The sequence below is a fragment of the Giraffa tippelskirchi genome, chromosome 6, assembly GCF_054371585.1.
Source record: "Giraffa tippelskirchi isolate mGirTip1 chromosome 6, T2T-mGirTip1v1.2.pri, whole genome shotgun sequence".
In the NCBI taxonomy this organism is placed as follows: domain Eukaryota; kingdom Metazoa; phylum Chordata; class Mammalia; order Artiodactyla; family Giraffidae; genus Giraffa; species Giraffa tippelskirchi.
In genome coordinates this window covers 109893446-109906870 of record NC_137280.1, presented here as the reverse complement: position 1 = coordinate 109906870, position 13425 = coordinate 109893446, and the positions used below count along the sequence as shown (strand labels likewise).

General features: G+C 41.3%; 1 protein-coding gene across 5 annotated transcripts in view; it reads left to right on the top strand.

The window, feature by feature from the left end:
• Positions 1–13425, top strand: part of TNFAIP8 (TNF alpha induced protein 8) — a 137724-nt gene that overhangs the window by 28343 nt on the left and 95956 nt on the right. The window lies entirely within an intron of this gene.

Sequence of the window (13425 nt, the reverse complement as noted above, 5' to 3'; positions counted from 1 at the left end):
GAAAAGGCAAATGTATAAAGATAGAAAATAGATGCATGGTTGTCTGAAGCTGAAGTGAGAATGGGGATTAAGGGCAAACAGGCACTTGTGGGATGATGAAATTTTCCAAAACTGGCTTTTGGTGATTGTTGTAGAACTTTCTAAATGTACCAAAACTCATTGCATTGTAAATTTATCATCATAAATTATACCCCAATGAAGCTGTAGAAAAGAAAAGATAACCAACCAACAAAGGGTAAGGGTTGGAGAGGTGTAAGTGACTCAAGGTTGGCATTGTGCTGATCAACCACAAGCCTATTATGTGGGTGTCAGGTGACACTTGTGATATGTATTTTACATGTGATAGCCCAGGATGTTATAGACATGCTTAGGATATAATTTAAACCCCATTGACAGCAAATCTGTAGTATATCAAGTCCCCGTATTTTCTTTTTTAACTTAAAAAAGCTGAGATAGTATTGATGTACTAGATGTACAGTATTATATAAGTTACAGGTGTATTTATATAGTGATTCACAATTTTTAAAGGTTCTAGTTCACTTAAGACTATTATTATATTTTGGGGCTGTATTCCTATCAAGTCATTTTTAATGTGGTAACCCTTCCCTTTACCTCAGCAGGTGCTTGAGAAAAGCATGATGACCTCATCATCAGAAAGAAGGTTTCGTTTTTATCAGCATGTTCTGTTTAAGTAACTGTTACACATTTTAGAGAGGATAAAGTTAAAATAGGCTTTCCGGCTTCTAAGATGGGAACCCTCCATCTTAGAAAAGTAGACCATCTAAAACCATGTCATTTGTAATAGTTGTCAATAGCTAGATTTTTTTTTATGCTTGAAACTTAGAAGCAATGTCGCATTGCAGAGGCTATCTATTGTCAAAAGTGGGTGTAAGAATGAGTATTATTTTTCTTGTTTACTGTACACATGTGCATGTATGTGTGCTTAGTTGCTTCACTCATGTCCGACTCTCTGTGACCCTATGGACTGTAGCCCACCAGGCTCCGCTGTCCATGAGATTCTCCAGGCAAGAATACTGGAGTGGGTTGTCACTTCCTTTTCCAGAGGATCTTCCTAACCCAGGGATCAAACCCATGTCTCCTGTGTCTCCTGCATTGCAGGCAGATTCCTTACCCACCGAGCCACCTGGGAAGCCCACTGTATACTTGTACAAGGATCTGTTTTTAAACATCATATCAACATTCAACATATCAACATATCAACAAAGAAGATCGCTTTTTTGTTCTTATTTTATGATGAGAAAAGTTAAGGCCAAGGAGGCTGAATAACTTACCTGAGATCAAGCAGCTGGTTAATGTTCGGGCTGGGACCACCTGAGACTCTATAGATTGTGCTCTCCTTGGTTTTATTCTCGTGGTTGTATTGGAACATATTTTACGTCGGAGGCCTTTCTTCCACAGACCTCAGGCTAACTTACGTGGTGCATTCCTTTAGTGGAGTGGATGTGAGGTGGATGAGAAAGAGGAGGAGGCGTTCTTCTGGGGTGACGTACTGTACATGTCGACCCCTGTTATGGCAGTGACCGAGGCAGGTTTTAAGCTGCCTCATGCTAGAAATGTTACAAATGATTCCTGAGCTTTGATTTGAAAGTGATGGAGACAATTGTCTGAAAGTCAGATCCCTATATAACCATGATTATTATTTCTCACTTGTCTCTTGGCTTCCAGTCCATTCTTGAACTTGCCACCCAGCTGTGTTACTTCCATGTGTAAAAAACCATCCATTAGTAAACCTCATTGGCTACAGATTAAAGTCTGAAATCTTTAGTGTTCAGAGCTCCTCATATTTTGCTTCACCCTTTCTACCCTCCCTCCCACTGTTTCCCATTGGATACCCTATGCCCATGCCATCTGGTATATTCCACAGTGTGCACTCCTTTGTGTATTATTTCATTCCTACTGACTATCATTCCCTGATTCCCCCTTCTCTACTCGGCCAACTCCTATTCAGCCTTCAAAACCCCAGTGAAGCATCATCTCCTATGGGAAGCCTTCTCTGATTTTTCCCTCATCAGCAGTAGGTTCTTCCTTCTCTGGATCTTCATGATACTTTCTACACACCTCAATTACATGTGATTTTTGTAGTTATGTGTGTGCATCAGCTCCTTAAGGCTGGAGACCTGGTAGCCCCATCTTTGTGTCTTATCACCCACTTCTATGTCTGGCATTTACTAGGCCCTCAGGGAATGTCGGTAGAACTAATTTTTCCACAGAAATCTGATTTACACGTTTTAAAGACTTTTAACAAATTGTCTTTACGTGGAAAAGAAATGGGAACTGGCCTGGAAGTGACAAGATAAGATACTTACAATGTATCAGAAATACAGTCCTATTCCTTAAGGTAAAATATGTTCCAAATATCAACCAGGATGCTAATATTCCCACTGTGCCCTCTTCCCCACTCCAGTGTCTCATCTAACTTTTTTTTTGTGGGGGAAGGTGTAGTCAAATGAGAGTCCAGGTACTGGACAGGGGTGAGATAGATGTTCCTAGGAATTTTCCAGTTTATCATAAGAAAGAAGACACCACTTAGATTAAATAATTTCTGAGGTCCCATCAAACTCTGAAATATTTGTAGTTGTTTTAGTCTCTATCTTTTAGCAAATAAGAGAAAGGAAATTTTGGTTAATCACTCGCTAGATATTTTGAATCATAGGACCATATGTGGTGACCTATTTGGTGTCAGACTGGCCGGTTCTTTGAACTTGACCTTCAAACCATCTGTTTGAACCATCTGTATGTTCAGATCATTTGGTTCTAAGCTATAGCTTGTGTGACTGCTTACTAGTATTTTATGGACGAGAAGATTCCTGTGCTTTCATGGTGATAATTCCAATAGATTTATATTTTAAGGGAGATAGTCTAGAAACATGGAATCCTTTTATGAGAGAAAATAATTTCTAGAAACTTGAACAGTTTTTTTTTTTTCCTCCTCTGCTTATAGTATGTTTCCTGATAGTCACTGTGTAACTGTTAAAATAAGAAATTCACCTTTCTTTGGGAATGATGAGCTGAAAATGATTTCTGTTTCCCTTGAAAATTGGTTTGCAGAACTGTCAAATTATTCACTCATATCGAGTGGGAGAGCATCTGGTTTTCCACGGTGCCCCCCCCTTTCCCCCTCATCGTTTAGTGGACATTTTATGAGCTCACTTGGAGGGTGTTGCTCTCCTGACCATCATCTTTTCATCTGGGTTAGCTGGTTCAGTGCATTAATTTCCATTCTTAATTAACACTTTAAGCATATGAGCTAAGAAGGTTCACCTACAAAAACAAATGAAAATGCCGAACTGCAAAGCAAAGCAGGTTTCCTGTCATGTGCTGGGGAGAAAATAACTCTGAACTTTCTCCCTGCCCTCCTTTTGCATCACCCTTGAAGACTTCCTAGTTGGATTTCCCACTTTTCGTTTCATATTTGATTTTGTACATTATTATACTTTGAGCCATTAAAACTATAATTTCTGCCTTCATTCATTTGATTTTTATTATGTTTTAGAACTTTGCATGGGAAGATCTACCTGTCATGCTTGCCATATCCTACTCTGCTTCTCTTCTCTGAAAAAGACTCTTCCTGTGCCCTGGAGCCCTGCAAAGCAGAAACCACAAAAACGGGAAAAATTGGGGAACTGGGGCCTGGTTTCTGGGTGAACTCCTTTAGGGGAACAGCTCTGCAGCCAGAATAAACATTCCACTTTGGTAGAGATAACTGCTGGGTTTTCCATTACCCACGCCAGTGAGGTCATAAAGAGTATGGTTACTTTAATGAGCGTCGTGTTTTGTTTAAAATGTGTATTACTTGGTAGAAAATGCTCAGAGTTCAGAAGCCAGAGGACTGGGTCCCAGTTAATGTTTTGCTGCTGATGACATGTTACGCAGAAAACACTTGGCCCCCTTCCTCCTCCCTCTGCCCTCTCTTGCCGTGCGCAGAGTGAGGAAGGCTGCGGGGTGGGCTTGGGTAGATGGACCTGTTCTCTGGAGGGCCAGCACCACTATGTATCTTGACTCGAATCTCACAGCCCTCAAAGATAGGAGACAGGGCTTTGTCTCCCATTATCCTGTGGGTGCAAGAGAGTGAAGTAAATTCAAGATGTATGTGTTGTGTTAGTTGCTCAGTCATGTCTGAGTCTTTGCAACCCCATGGACTGTAGCCTGCCAGGCTTCTCTGTCCATGGGATTCTCCAGGCAAGAATACTGGAGTGGGTTTCCATTTCCTTCTCCAGGGGGTCTTCCTGATGCAGGGGTCAAACCCAGGTCTCTGGCATTGCAGGCAGATTCTTTAGCATTGAGATACCAAGGCAGAAGGCTCAGTGAATGCTTGCTTCAGAGAAAAAAAAAAAAAAAAACTGAGAGGAAAAACAAGTTGAATTCAGTAGAAGGTCCATGCAGAAACCAGAATAACCCTGGGCAGAACAGGAAGCAATGGGAGGAAAGGGTGAGCTGTTCCAGCCCTGGCACAGGCATTCCTGAGATGGTCACCCTGCCCCTAAGTTCTTGCCTTTCATTGTGTAAGTGAACCCAACAGTGAGAAGTAAATAGAAAACAACAGTTTCTATCACCTTGTGTAATAGTTTCCCACTATTGTTTGGAGGTGAAATATTTCACCTAGGTAAATTTACCGGGTAAGTGGTTTCTAGCTGTCAACATTTCAACCAGCTGGAATGGACATGTCCTCCACCTTTCTGCCCTCTGTCTTCTGAGTATAAACTGAGGAGAGACTGCCCTCCATGTTTCTGCCTCCTGCAGGCTCTTTCTCAGACATGAATCCCATCTTGTCTCACCCAAGCTTCAAATGCTAGAAATTGGTCCCCCTGCTTTCAGGGTCAAGTTCAAACTCCTTCACTTAAATATGAAAGGCCTCGTTAACTGGTTCTGGTCCAACTCTCAAGTCTCATTTCCTTCCCCCTTTCCAGAGGCATTCTGTACTTCAGCCATTCTGAACTATTTCTTACACTTACGTATGTTATGCATGCCTAGTCACTCAGTCATGTCTGACTCTTTGCATCCCCATGGACTGTAGCCTGCCAGGCTCCTCTGTCCATGGGATTTCACAGGTAAGAATATTGGAGTGTGTTGCCATCCCCTTCTCCAGGGGATCCTCTCGACCCAGGGATTGAACTCAGGTCTCCTGCACTGCAGGCAGATTCCTAACCGTCTGAGCCACTAGGGAAGCCCTTCTTACAGTTAGTTGAATTTAAGCTTTCACACATAGTGTTTCTTCTGCATGGAGTGCCCACCTGCCTCATTGATCTGCATTCCTGATGTGAGATGCTCCTAGGTGTATCCTCCTCTTCTCAGCCCCTGACTCCCCCACATAAATAGGATGATGCCCTTCTGGATTCCCCCAGGGTGTCTTATCACAGAATTATCCACTGTACTGTAACTGTGGGTCTACTGGCCTGCCTCCCCAACAATGGTGATTATAGCATTTAGTGAGCAGTTACTAAATATTAGGCGCTTTTCTAAGGGTTAAATGTGTATTAACTCGTTTCATCTTTATAGCAACAGTTTTCAATAGAGGCTATTACTTTCTCTCTTTTAAGGAGAAGTAAATTGAGTCACAGGGCACTGTACAACTCACCAGCGGTCTTGCTGCTACTGTTGATAGAAGTAGGATCTTTTTAAAAGGCTTTTTAGCCATTTTATTTTAAACTGTTTTAGTGACAACATTTAAAAAAATTAATTTATTTTTTATTTTTTGCTATGCTGGGTCTTTGTTGCTGCGCGGGGGCTTTCTCTATTTGCATCAAGCAGGTACTACAGTCTAGTCATGATTCACGGGCTGCTCACTGCGGTGGCTTCTCTTGATGTAGAGCACAGGCTCTGGAGAAGGGGCCTACTTGCACCGCGGCAGGTGGAATCTTCCTGGACCAAGGATTGAACCCGTGTCCCCTGCATTGCAAGGAAGAGTCTTAACCACTGGACTACCAGGGAAGCCCTGAGGTAGGATTTGATCCCAAGCACAGTGGCTCCACAGCCTGAATCACTACACACCCTGCCTGTCTGTAGTGACTGCACCCCTCATTAGGGAATGCACTGGGCAGGCTGTGTTTAAGGTAATAAAGGAATGAGTGAATGCAGTGATGCACTGAGCTTATAGAGGCCAGTTGGTCTAAAACGAAGGATCTACCAGATTATCATTTAAACATCTTCTGTTTAGCTTGACTGCTTCCTCTTTGTTGGTTGTCAGTTTTTGATGTGATCCCTGCTAATCTTACCTTCAGTCAGTTCAGTCACTCAGTTGTGTCTGACTCTTTGCAACCCCATGGACTGCAGCACACCAGGTCTCCCTGTCCATCACCAACTCCCGGAGTTTACTCAAACTCATGTCCATTGATTCAGCGATGCCATCCAACCATCTCATCCTCTGTCATCCCCTTCTCCTCTCGCCTTCAATCTTTCCTAGCATCAGGGTCTTTTCAAATGAGTCAGCGCTTCACATCAGGTGACCAAAGTATTGGAGTTTCAGCTTCAACATCAGACCTTCCAATGAATATTCAAGACTGATTTCCTTTAGGATGGACTGGTTGGATCTCCTTGCAGTCCAAGGGACTCTCAAGAGTCTTCTCCAACACCACAGTTCAAAAGCATCGATTCTTTGGCGCTCAGCTTTCTTTATAGTCCAACTCTCACATCTATACTGGAAAAACCATAGCCTTGACTAGATGGACCTTTGTTGGCAAAGTAATGTCTCTGCTGTCTAGGTTGGTCATAACTTTTCTTCCAAGGAGCAAGCGTCTTTTTATTTCATGGCTGCAGTCACCATCTGCAGTGATTTTGGAGCCCCCCAAAATAAAATCTGTCACTGTTTCCACTGTTTCTCCATCTATTTGCCATGAAGTGACGGGACCAGATGCCATGATCTTAGTTTTCTGAATGTTGAGCTTTAAGCCAACTTTTTCACTCTCCTCTTTCACTTTCATCAAGAGGCTCTTTAGTTCTTCTTCACTTTCTGCCATAAGGGTGGTGTCATCTGCATATCTGAGGTTATTGATATTTCTCCTGGCAATCTTAATTCCAGCTTGTGCTTCATCCAGCCCAGTGTTTCTCATGATGTACTCTGCATAGAAGTTAAATAAGCAGGGTGACAATATACAGCCTTGACGTACTCCTTTTCCTATTTGGAACCAGTCTGTTGTTCCATGCCCAGTTCTAACTGTTGCTTCCTGACCTACATACATACATATGTAAGTCAGATGATCTGGTATTCCCGTCTCTTTCAGAATTTTGCACAGTTTATTGTGATCCACACAGTCAAAGGCTTTGGCATAGTCACCAAAGCAGAAATAGATGTTTTTCTGGAACTCTCTTGCTTTTTCGATGATCCAGCGGATGTTGGCAATTTGATCTCTGGTTTCTCTCTCTTTTCTAAAACCAGCTTGAACATCTGGAAGTTCACAGTTCAGTATTGTTAAAGCCTAGCTTGGAGAATTTTGAGCATTACTTTGCTAGTGTGTGAGATGAGTACAATTGTGTGACAGTTTGAGCCTTCTTTGGCGTTGCCTTTCTTAGGGATTGGAATGAAAACTGATCTTTTCCAGTTCTTATTGTCTTATTGGCCTTTTCCATTCTTATTGTCTTCTTGTTTATATACACAGATAGAACTGGCTAGGGAAAAGAGCTTGTGGGGAGGGGCTAGAATGATGACTGCTGCAGAAAACAGTCATGGCCTTTTGTAAACTTGTGGCCCTCCCTGATCCACAAGAAAACCCTTTATGGTGCAACCAAAGTCCCCAGAGCCTGAACTCCAGAATCCTTATCATTATCTGAGTACAGTGTGTAGTCAACACAGTTACCATCTTATTGGCGATGTTGTGAAATCAAAGACTCTGATTGCAGGAACTCATTTTTCCCAGATGAAAGTAACTTAACTATCCCTGTTTTCTTGTAATTTCCTTTCAATAAACTGATAGTATCCTTTTAGAAATTATTTTAAATGATCTTCTGTACCAATCTTGTAGCACACGTTTCCCTTTTGGATGTTTCCAGAAGCAAGACAACACATCTCTGTTTAACACAAATTGATTTAAGTGATACCTTTTCCTAACTTCTAACCTGGTGTTGGAAACGGTGCTGCACCAGAACAAAGAAGTCCCGAAGGAATAGGGAGGTGAAAGTTATCATTGAAAGAGTACATATAATTACATCATTTACAAGTAAGTCAATGTAATATGCCTTCTATCATGATATAAAGAGAAAAATAATGCCACGTTGCTTAAAGGGAGGGGGCGGTAAATGTAAATCTTTACATTCCAAACTGTAATAACAGTGATGGAGGCATTTGAAGTATAAGTTTTGGCGCTGTGGGCCACCCAGGTACAGGCTCCCCCTGTGAGCAGAATTTAAGTAAGCTGATTTGCAAAAGAAAATGGAAAGTCTGAGGAAATATAGGGTATTAAAAACAATTTCTTGATCATCATTTTGGGAGTTCCTCCCCTCAAAAATGAAGTTAGTTTTCAAGTGGCCATTTTCTTAATATATTAAATTGGGTAGGGGGATAGTATACTTTGTCATCAGCGAATGAAATTTCCGAATGTTTGCTTCACTTTATAACAAGTGTTAGAATATTAAGGTCTTAATCTCAAAAGATTTAGGTCCTTCATCTCAGAATGGTATTATCAATTCTTATTTTTCTGTTGCATTTTGCTTTTATTTATTTATTTTTTTTCGTTTCCCTTTTTTCTTTCTAATTCTAAGCTTGAAAATCGTTTGGAACAAAGTTTTCTAAACTGTGATACTTCTAATCTATTTTTTGTGTGTTGTAAAGGATACCTACCTTATGTGAAAATATTCAGGTCATGGTAGCTCAGGCCTCTGCTATTGGAAATTTCTTGGCCTTAGAGCTGTGTGGGCCAGAGGATTACCGCCTTCTCCCCCAACCCCCGCCACCTTAGTGACTCCAAGGATGGAGGACCTTAAGGTGAGCATCCCTGCCCTGAAGTTTCCCCTTCTGAGAGTTCCGCAGGGGCCTGGTGCTCCTGTGCTGAGGTTGCCATCTTCTGCTGGTGTGTCGGCTGTGGCCCAACTCAGTCTCCCACCCCCACACCTGCGGTTTTCTCCCTCAGAGAACACTTTCTCTGCTTTGCTGCTCCATCTCCCAGAGGGCCAGACTTCCTCTGAGTTCCTAACCCTTTCTCTCACCCCCACCCCCGCCCGCTCTGCCCCCACCAGTCTTCCAGCAAAAAGACCAAGCTAGAGCTTTTGGCAGTACTTGCCTCAGTGATCAGAAAGGAAGAAACATTGCTATGTGCTCAGGATTCCTTAGTGAACTTCCCTCTTCTTCGATCCTTGCTTTTCACTTCTTGTAAAATAAAAAATCTCCTGGGGTTGGTTTCCCCAAAAGGAATAACCTGTCCCAGTGGTTGTCCAAGCCACTACTTTTTAGGAAACTGCAACTACTTACAGGTGGTTTGTGTTGTTTTTATTTGGAAGTAATATGTGTTCCAGGAAACACCTCAAACCTTAAGAAAGAATGTAGGATAAAGTAAAAGAAAGCAAATAAAACATCTTTTGCTTCCCTTGTGTTATAATTAGAAGTACTTTTCCAGAAAATTGTTATGCATGTTCAAGCATGTGTATTAATATGTACAGAAATAGTATTGTACCACTCTATTTCATGGATTCTAAGATGCCATTGCTTGTACACCAATTTCTCAGTTGTTAAGACATGAAGAAATGTGCATTTTACAGTAAATAAGATATAGAATATTACTCTTAAAACTGAGACCTTTCTTTTTTCACACATATTCAATATCTTGAGCATCAGTCCATATTAGCAGAGAGATCTACTTCATTTTTTTATGTCATGGTATTCCACATTCCCAATCTATATTCAAATATTCATGTGCATATGTGTGCCTGTGTGCTGAGTTGTGTCCGACTCTTTGCAACCCTATGGGCTGCAGCCTGTCAGGCTCTTCTGTCCATGGGATCCTCTAGCCAAGAATAATGGAGTGGGTTGCCATTTCTTCCTCCAGGGGATCTCCCTGACCCAGGGACTGAACCTTCCTCTCCTGCACTGTAGGCAGATTCTTTACCACTAAGCCACCTGGGAAACCCATTCAAATACAAATACCATATTCAAATACATATGCCATTCAAATGCCATATTTCAAATCCACAACTATATCCTGATTTAAGAATTTTCTTATTGTTGAACATTCATGGTTTTATAGGTTTTTCTATATCAGTTTTTATAGAAACATAGATTCTTTATTTTTATTATTTTTAATTAAATGAAAGTCTTTAAATTCTATAGTGCTTTACAGTTTTCAAAAGTTTCACACACATGATTTCATATAATCCCATGGTAACTATCTCTCCACCTTTATATTGCCCCTCCCCTCTCCTCTCCCCACTGGTGACCACTAGTTTTCTATATCTGTGAGCTTGCTTCTTTTTTGTTTTATACACTAGTTTGTTGTATCTTTTAGATTCCACATATAAATGGTATCATACAGTGGAATATAGGTTTTTATATTCCAATTAATGCTACAGTAAACCTCCTTGTTTATATGTCACTGTATTCAAGCAGTTATAAGTTTCTCAAAGTAAATCGTTGGGTCAAAAGGTGTGCACCTTCATTATACTTTTTTTTAGTGCAACTTTTATAAAATTCTTTTAATAGCTTCTGTGTTTTCAGTGTGAGGAAGGAGTCAAACACCTGATGCATAGCTTCTGCTAGTGATCCCCTGTCAAGAAAACCTGGAAAGATGGATAGACACATCTAATTAAGCATCTATGTTTATCCATTCATGGGCTTCCCTGGTGGGTCAGATGGTAAAGAATCAGCCTGCAATGCAGGAGACCCAGGTTCAATCCCTGGGTCCCTGGAGAAGGGAATGGCTACCCTCTCCAGTATTTCGCCCGGGAAATCCCATGAACAGAGGAGCCTGGCAGATCACAATCCATGCAGTCACAAAGAGTCAAACATGACTGAACAATTAACACTTTCACTTTTTTTTCGCTTTCACTGTAGTCTTTCATTCTGAGGTGTGCCTATTTTTCATTTTTAACAATTCTAATTGGAGATGTATTATAATGTTGAAGCCCTTCCCCTAAAACGCCTGCTATTAAATTATATACCTTAACAATCAATTGAATCAAAATATGATGTATTTTAGTGTGTGTGTGTGCATACATATGTAGATACACTTCAAGACTTAGTTGGAAATGATTCTTATTCTAATTTAATGATGAAAATGTAGTTGTTATTTTCCCACTGAAGCAGTCTTGCCACTAACCAGAGTTTTACAGCTACACTGTGTTTATCTAGCAGCAGCTACTCCTCTCCTTTAGAGTATGCACATGTAATTTAAAAACATTCATTTACTGAAGAGTACCTTTTCAAGGAAAAATCAAATCACAAACAGCACCTTGAGTAATGCTAATACCATTTCACTTAGAGTTAAAGCATTTCAAAGCTGATTCCAACCTCTTTAACTTACAGTGGAGGAAACTCATGACTTAACACATGGTATCTTGGGCATCTTGCCCATCTGATAATTGACAGTAAAATAATATTATTAAGTGAATATGGCGGAGCTTGAAGGCACACGTGAGTCATAAAATGACAGCTTTGGTGCAAATGACAGCCTTCCCTCCTGTCCTGCTGACGTACTCACAAATATTCTACCTGAAAACTTTTTTCAGGGTAATCTGCGTCATTTCTCAGGAGGTTGGCATTGGCGAGCCTGGCCCCTCACACTTGTTTCTTGCTTTCTGCTTAATTCATATAAATCTCCTGTATTTTTCTGTGTACCACTCTTCCTCCACCTTTATTTTTTAGTTTCCCAGCTGGTGTGCAGTATATCATACAGGCTGCCCTCTCCTGACTTTTGGCGCCAGAAGACTTCCATTACATCAGAGTGGCGTTGTGAGTAGGTCTTAAACATTTGGTACATAATAAATGTTGTTGATTGTCTTAGCTTTTTTTTGGTCTCTCCTAAGACCGTTCCGATAGTGCACTGGCAGGGTATCTGAGCCACTGTACTCCTCTGTGCCCCATTGACTTATTTTCTTTCCAGCCATTGATCATTTACCTAGTCAAAAGGCAAAAGCAGTCTTGCATGTGTATAATAAAATTGTTAAAACTGCTTTCTTGTTATCTGTCAACCGGTATGGAAGGAGACAGTTATTTACATTTTCAGTTGCTTTTTGTGAAACAAAGATCAAAGACTTCTTCTGCAGTTTCCTCCTCTACTTAAACCACAACTTCCTTCCTCTGTATTAAAAGCCTTGGTAACATGCATTAGTATTAGACTTTCTCACCCTGAGTGGCAGATAATAATTTTGTTGGACCAAGATGACATGTGGCCACTTCATCTGTGGGTGCCCCTGTATTTCTGAATGGAAGCCCTTGCAACACATTTAGAGGTCTATGAAGAAGTATATTTTGTTTTTATTTCTTCCAGGGAGAAGGACTTTATGGGGGTATGTCTCACTAATTTTCAATATTTTTTCTGGTTATGGACCCTTCTGAGCATCTGATAAAAGCTTGAGGTGGGTGAGGCTTGGTAGCTCAGGACAGTCATGGTTCATTTCATCACTTCTCTGAAAGTTATTCTCTTTCAATTGTTGTTTAAATAATATGTTAACAAGATGACTCCTCAGGATAATGAAAAGATAACAGTAGAAGAATTAAGGTCATAGCAAGGGTGGGTAGTTCTACACATGAGTGAAGCATCAGTGTTCAGACTGTTGGAGGAGGCAAGGAGATCAAGGAGGGCATTTGGTGACCCTCCCACAAAAGGCAAGCACCCCACTCTTAGGACATTCTGATGCCCCCAGAGCCCACTCAGTGGCTCTTAGGGGTCTGCAGGCCTCAGATTGGGAAGTTCTACTCTCAAGCTTGATGGGAATTACTTTCTTGGGTCCAAGAGACCTGGAGGAGGGGTTCGGTTCAGTTCAGTTCAGTTGCTCAGTCGTGTCGGACTCTTTGCGACCCCATGAACCACAGCATGCCAGGCCTCCCTGTCCATCACCAACTCCCGGAGTCTACCCAAACCCATGACCATCGAGTCGATGATGCCATCCAATCATCTCATCCTCTGTTGTTCCCTTCTCCTCCTGCCCTCAATCTTACCCAGCATCGGGGTCTTTTTGAATTAGGCAGCTCTTTGCAGCAGGTGGCCAAAGTATTGGAGTTTCAGCTTCAACATCAGTTCTTCCAATGAACACCCAGGACTGATCTCCTTTAGGATGGACTGGTTGGATCTCCTTGCAGTCCAAGGGACTCTCAAGAGTCTTCTCCAACACCACAGTTTAAAAGCATCAATTCTTTGGTGCTCAGCTTTCTTTATAGTCCAACTCTCACATCCATACATGACCACTGGAAAAACCATATCCCTGACTAGATGGACCTTTGTTGGCAAAGTAATGTCTCTGCTTTTTAATATGCTATCTAGGTTG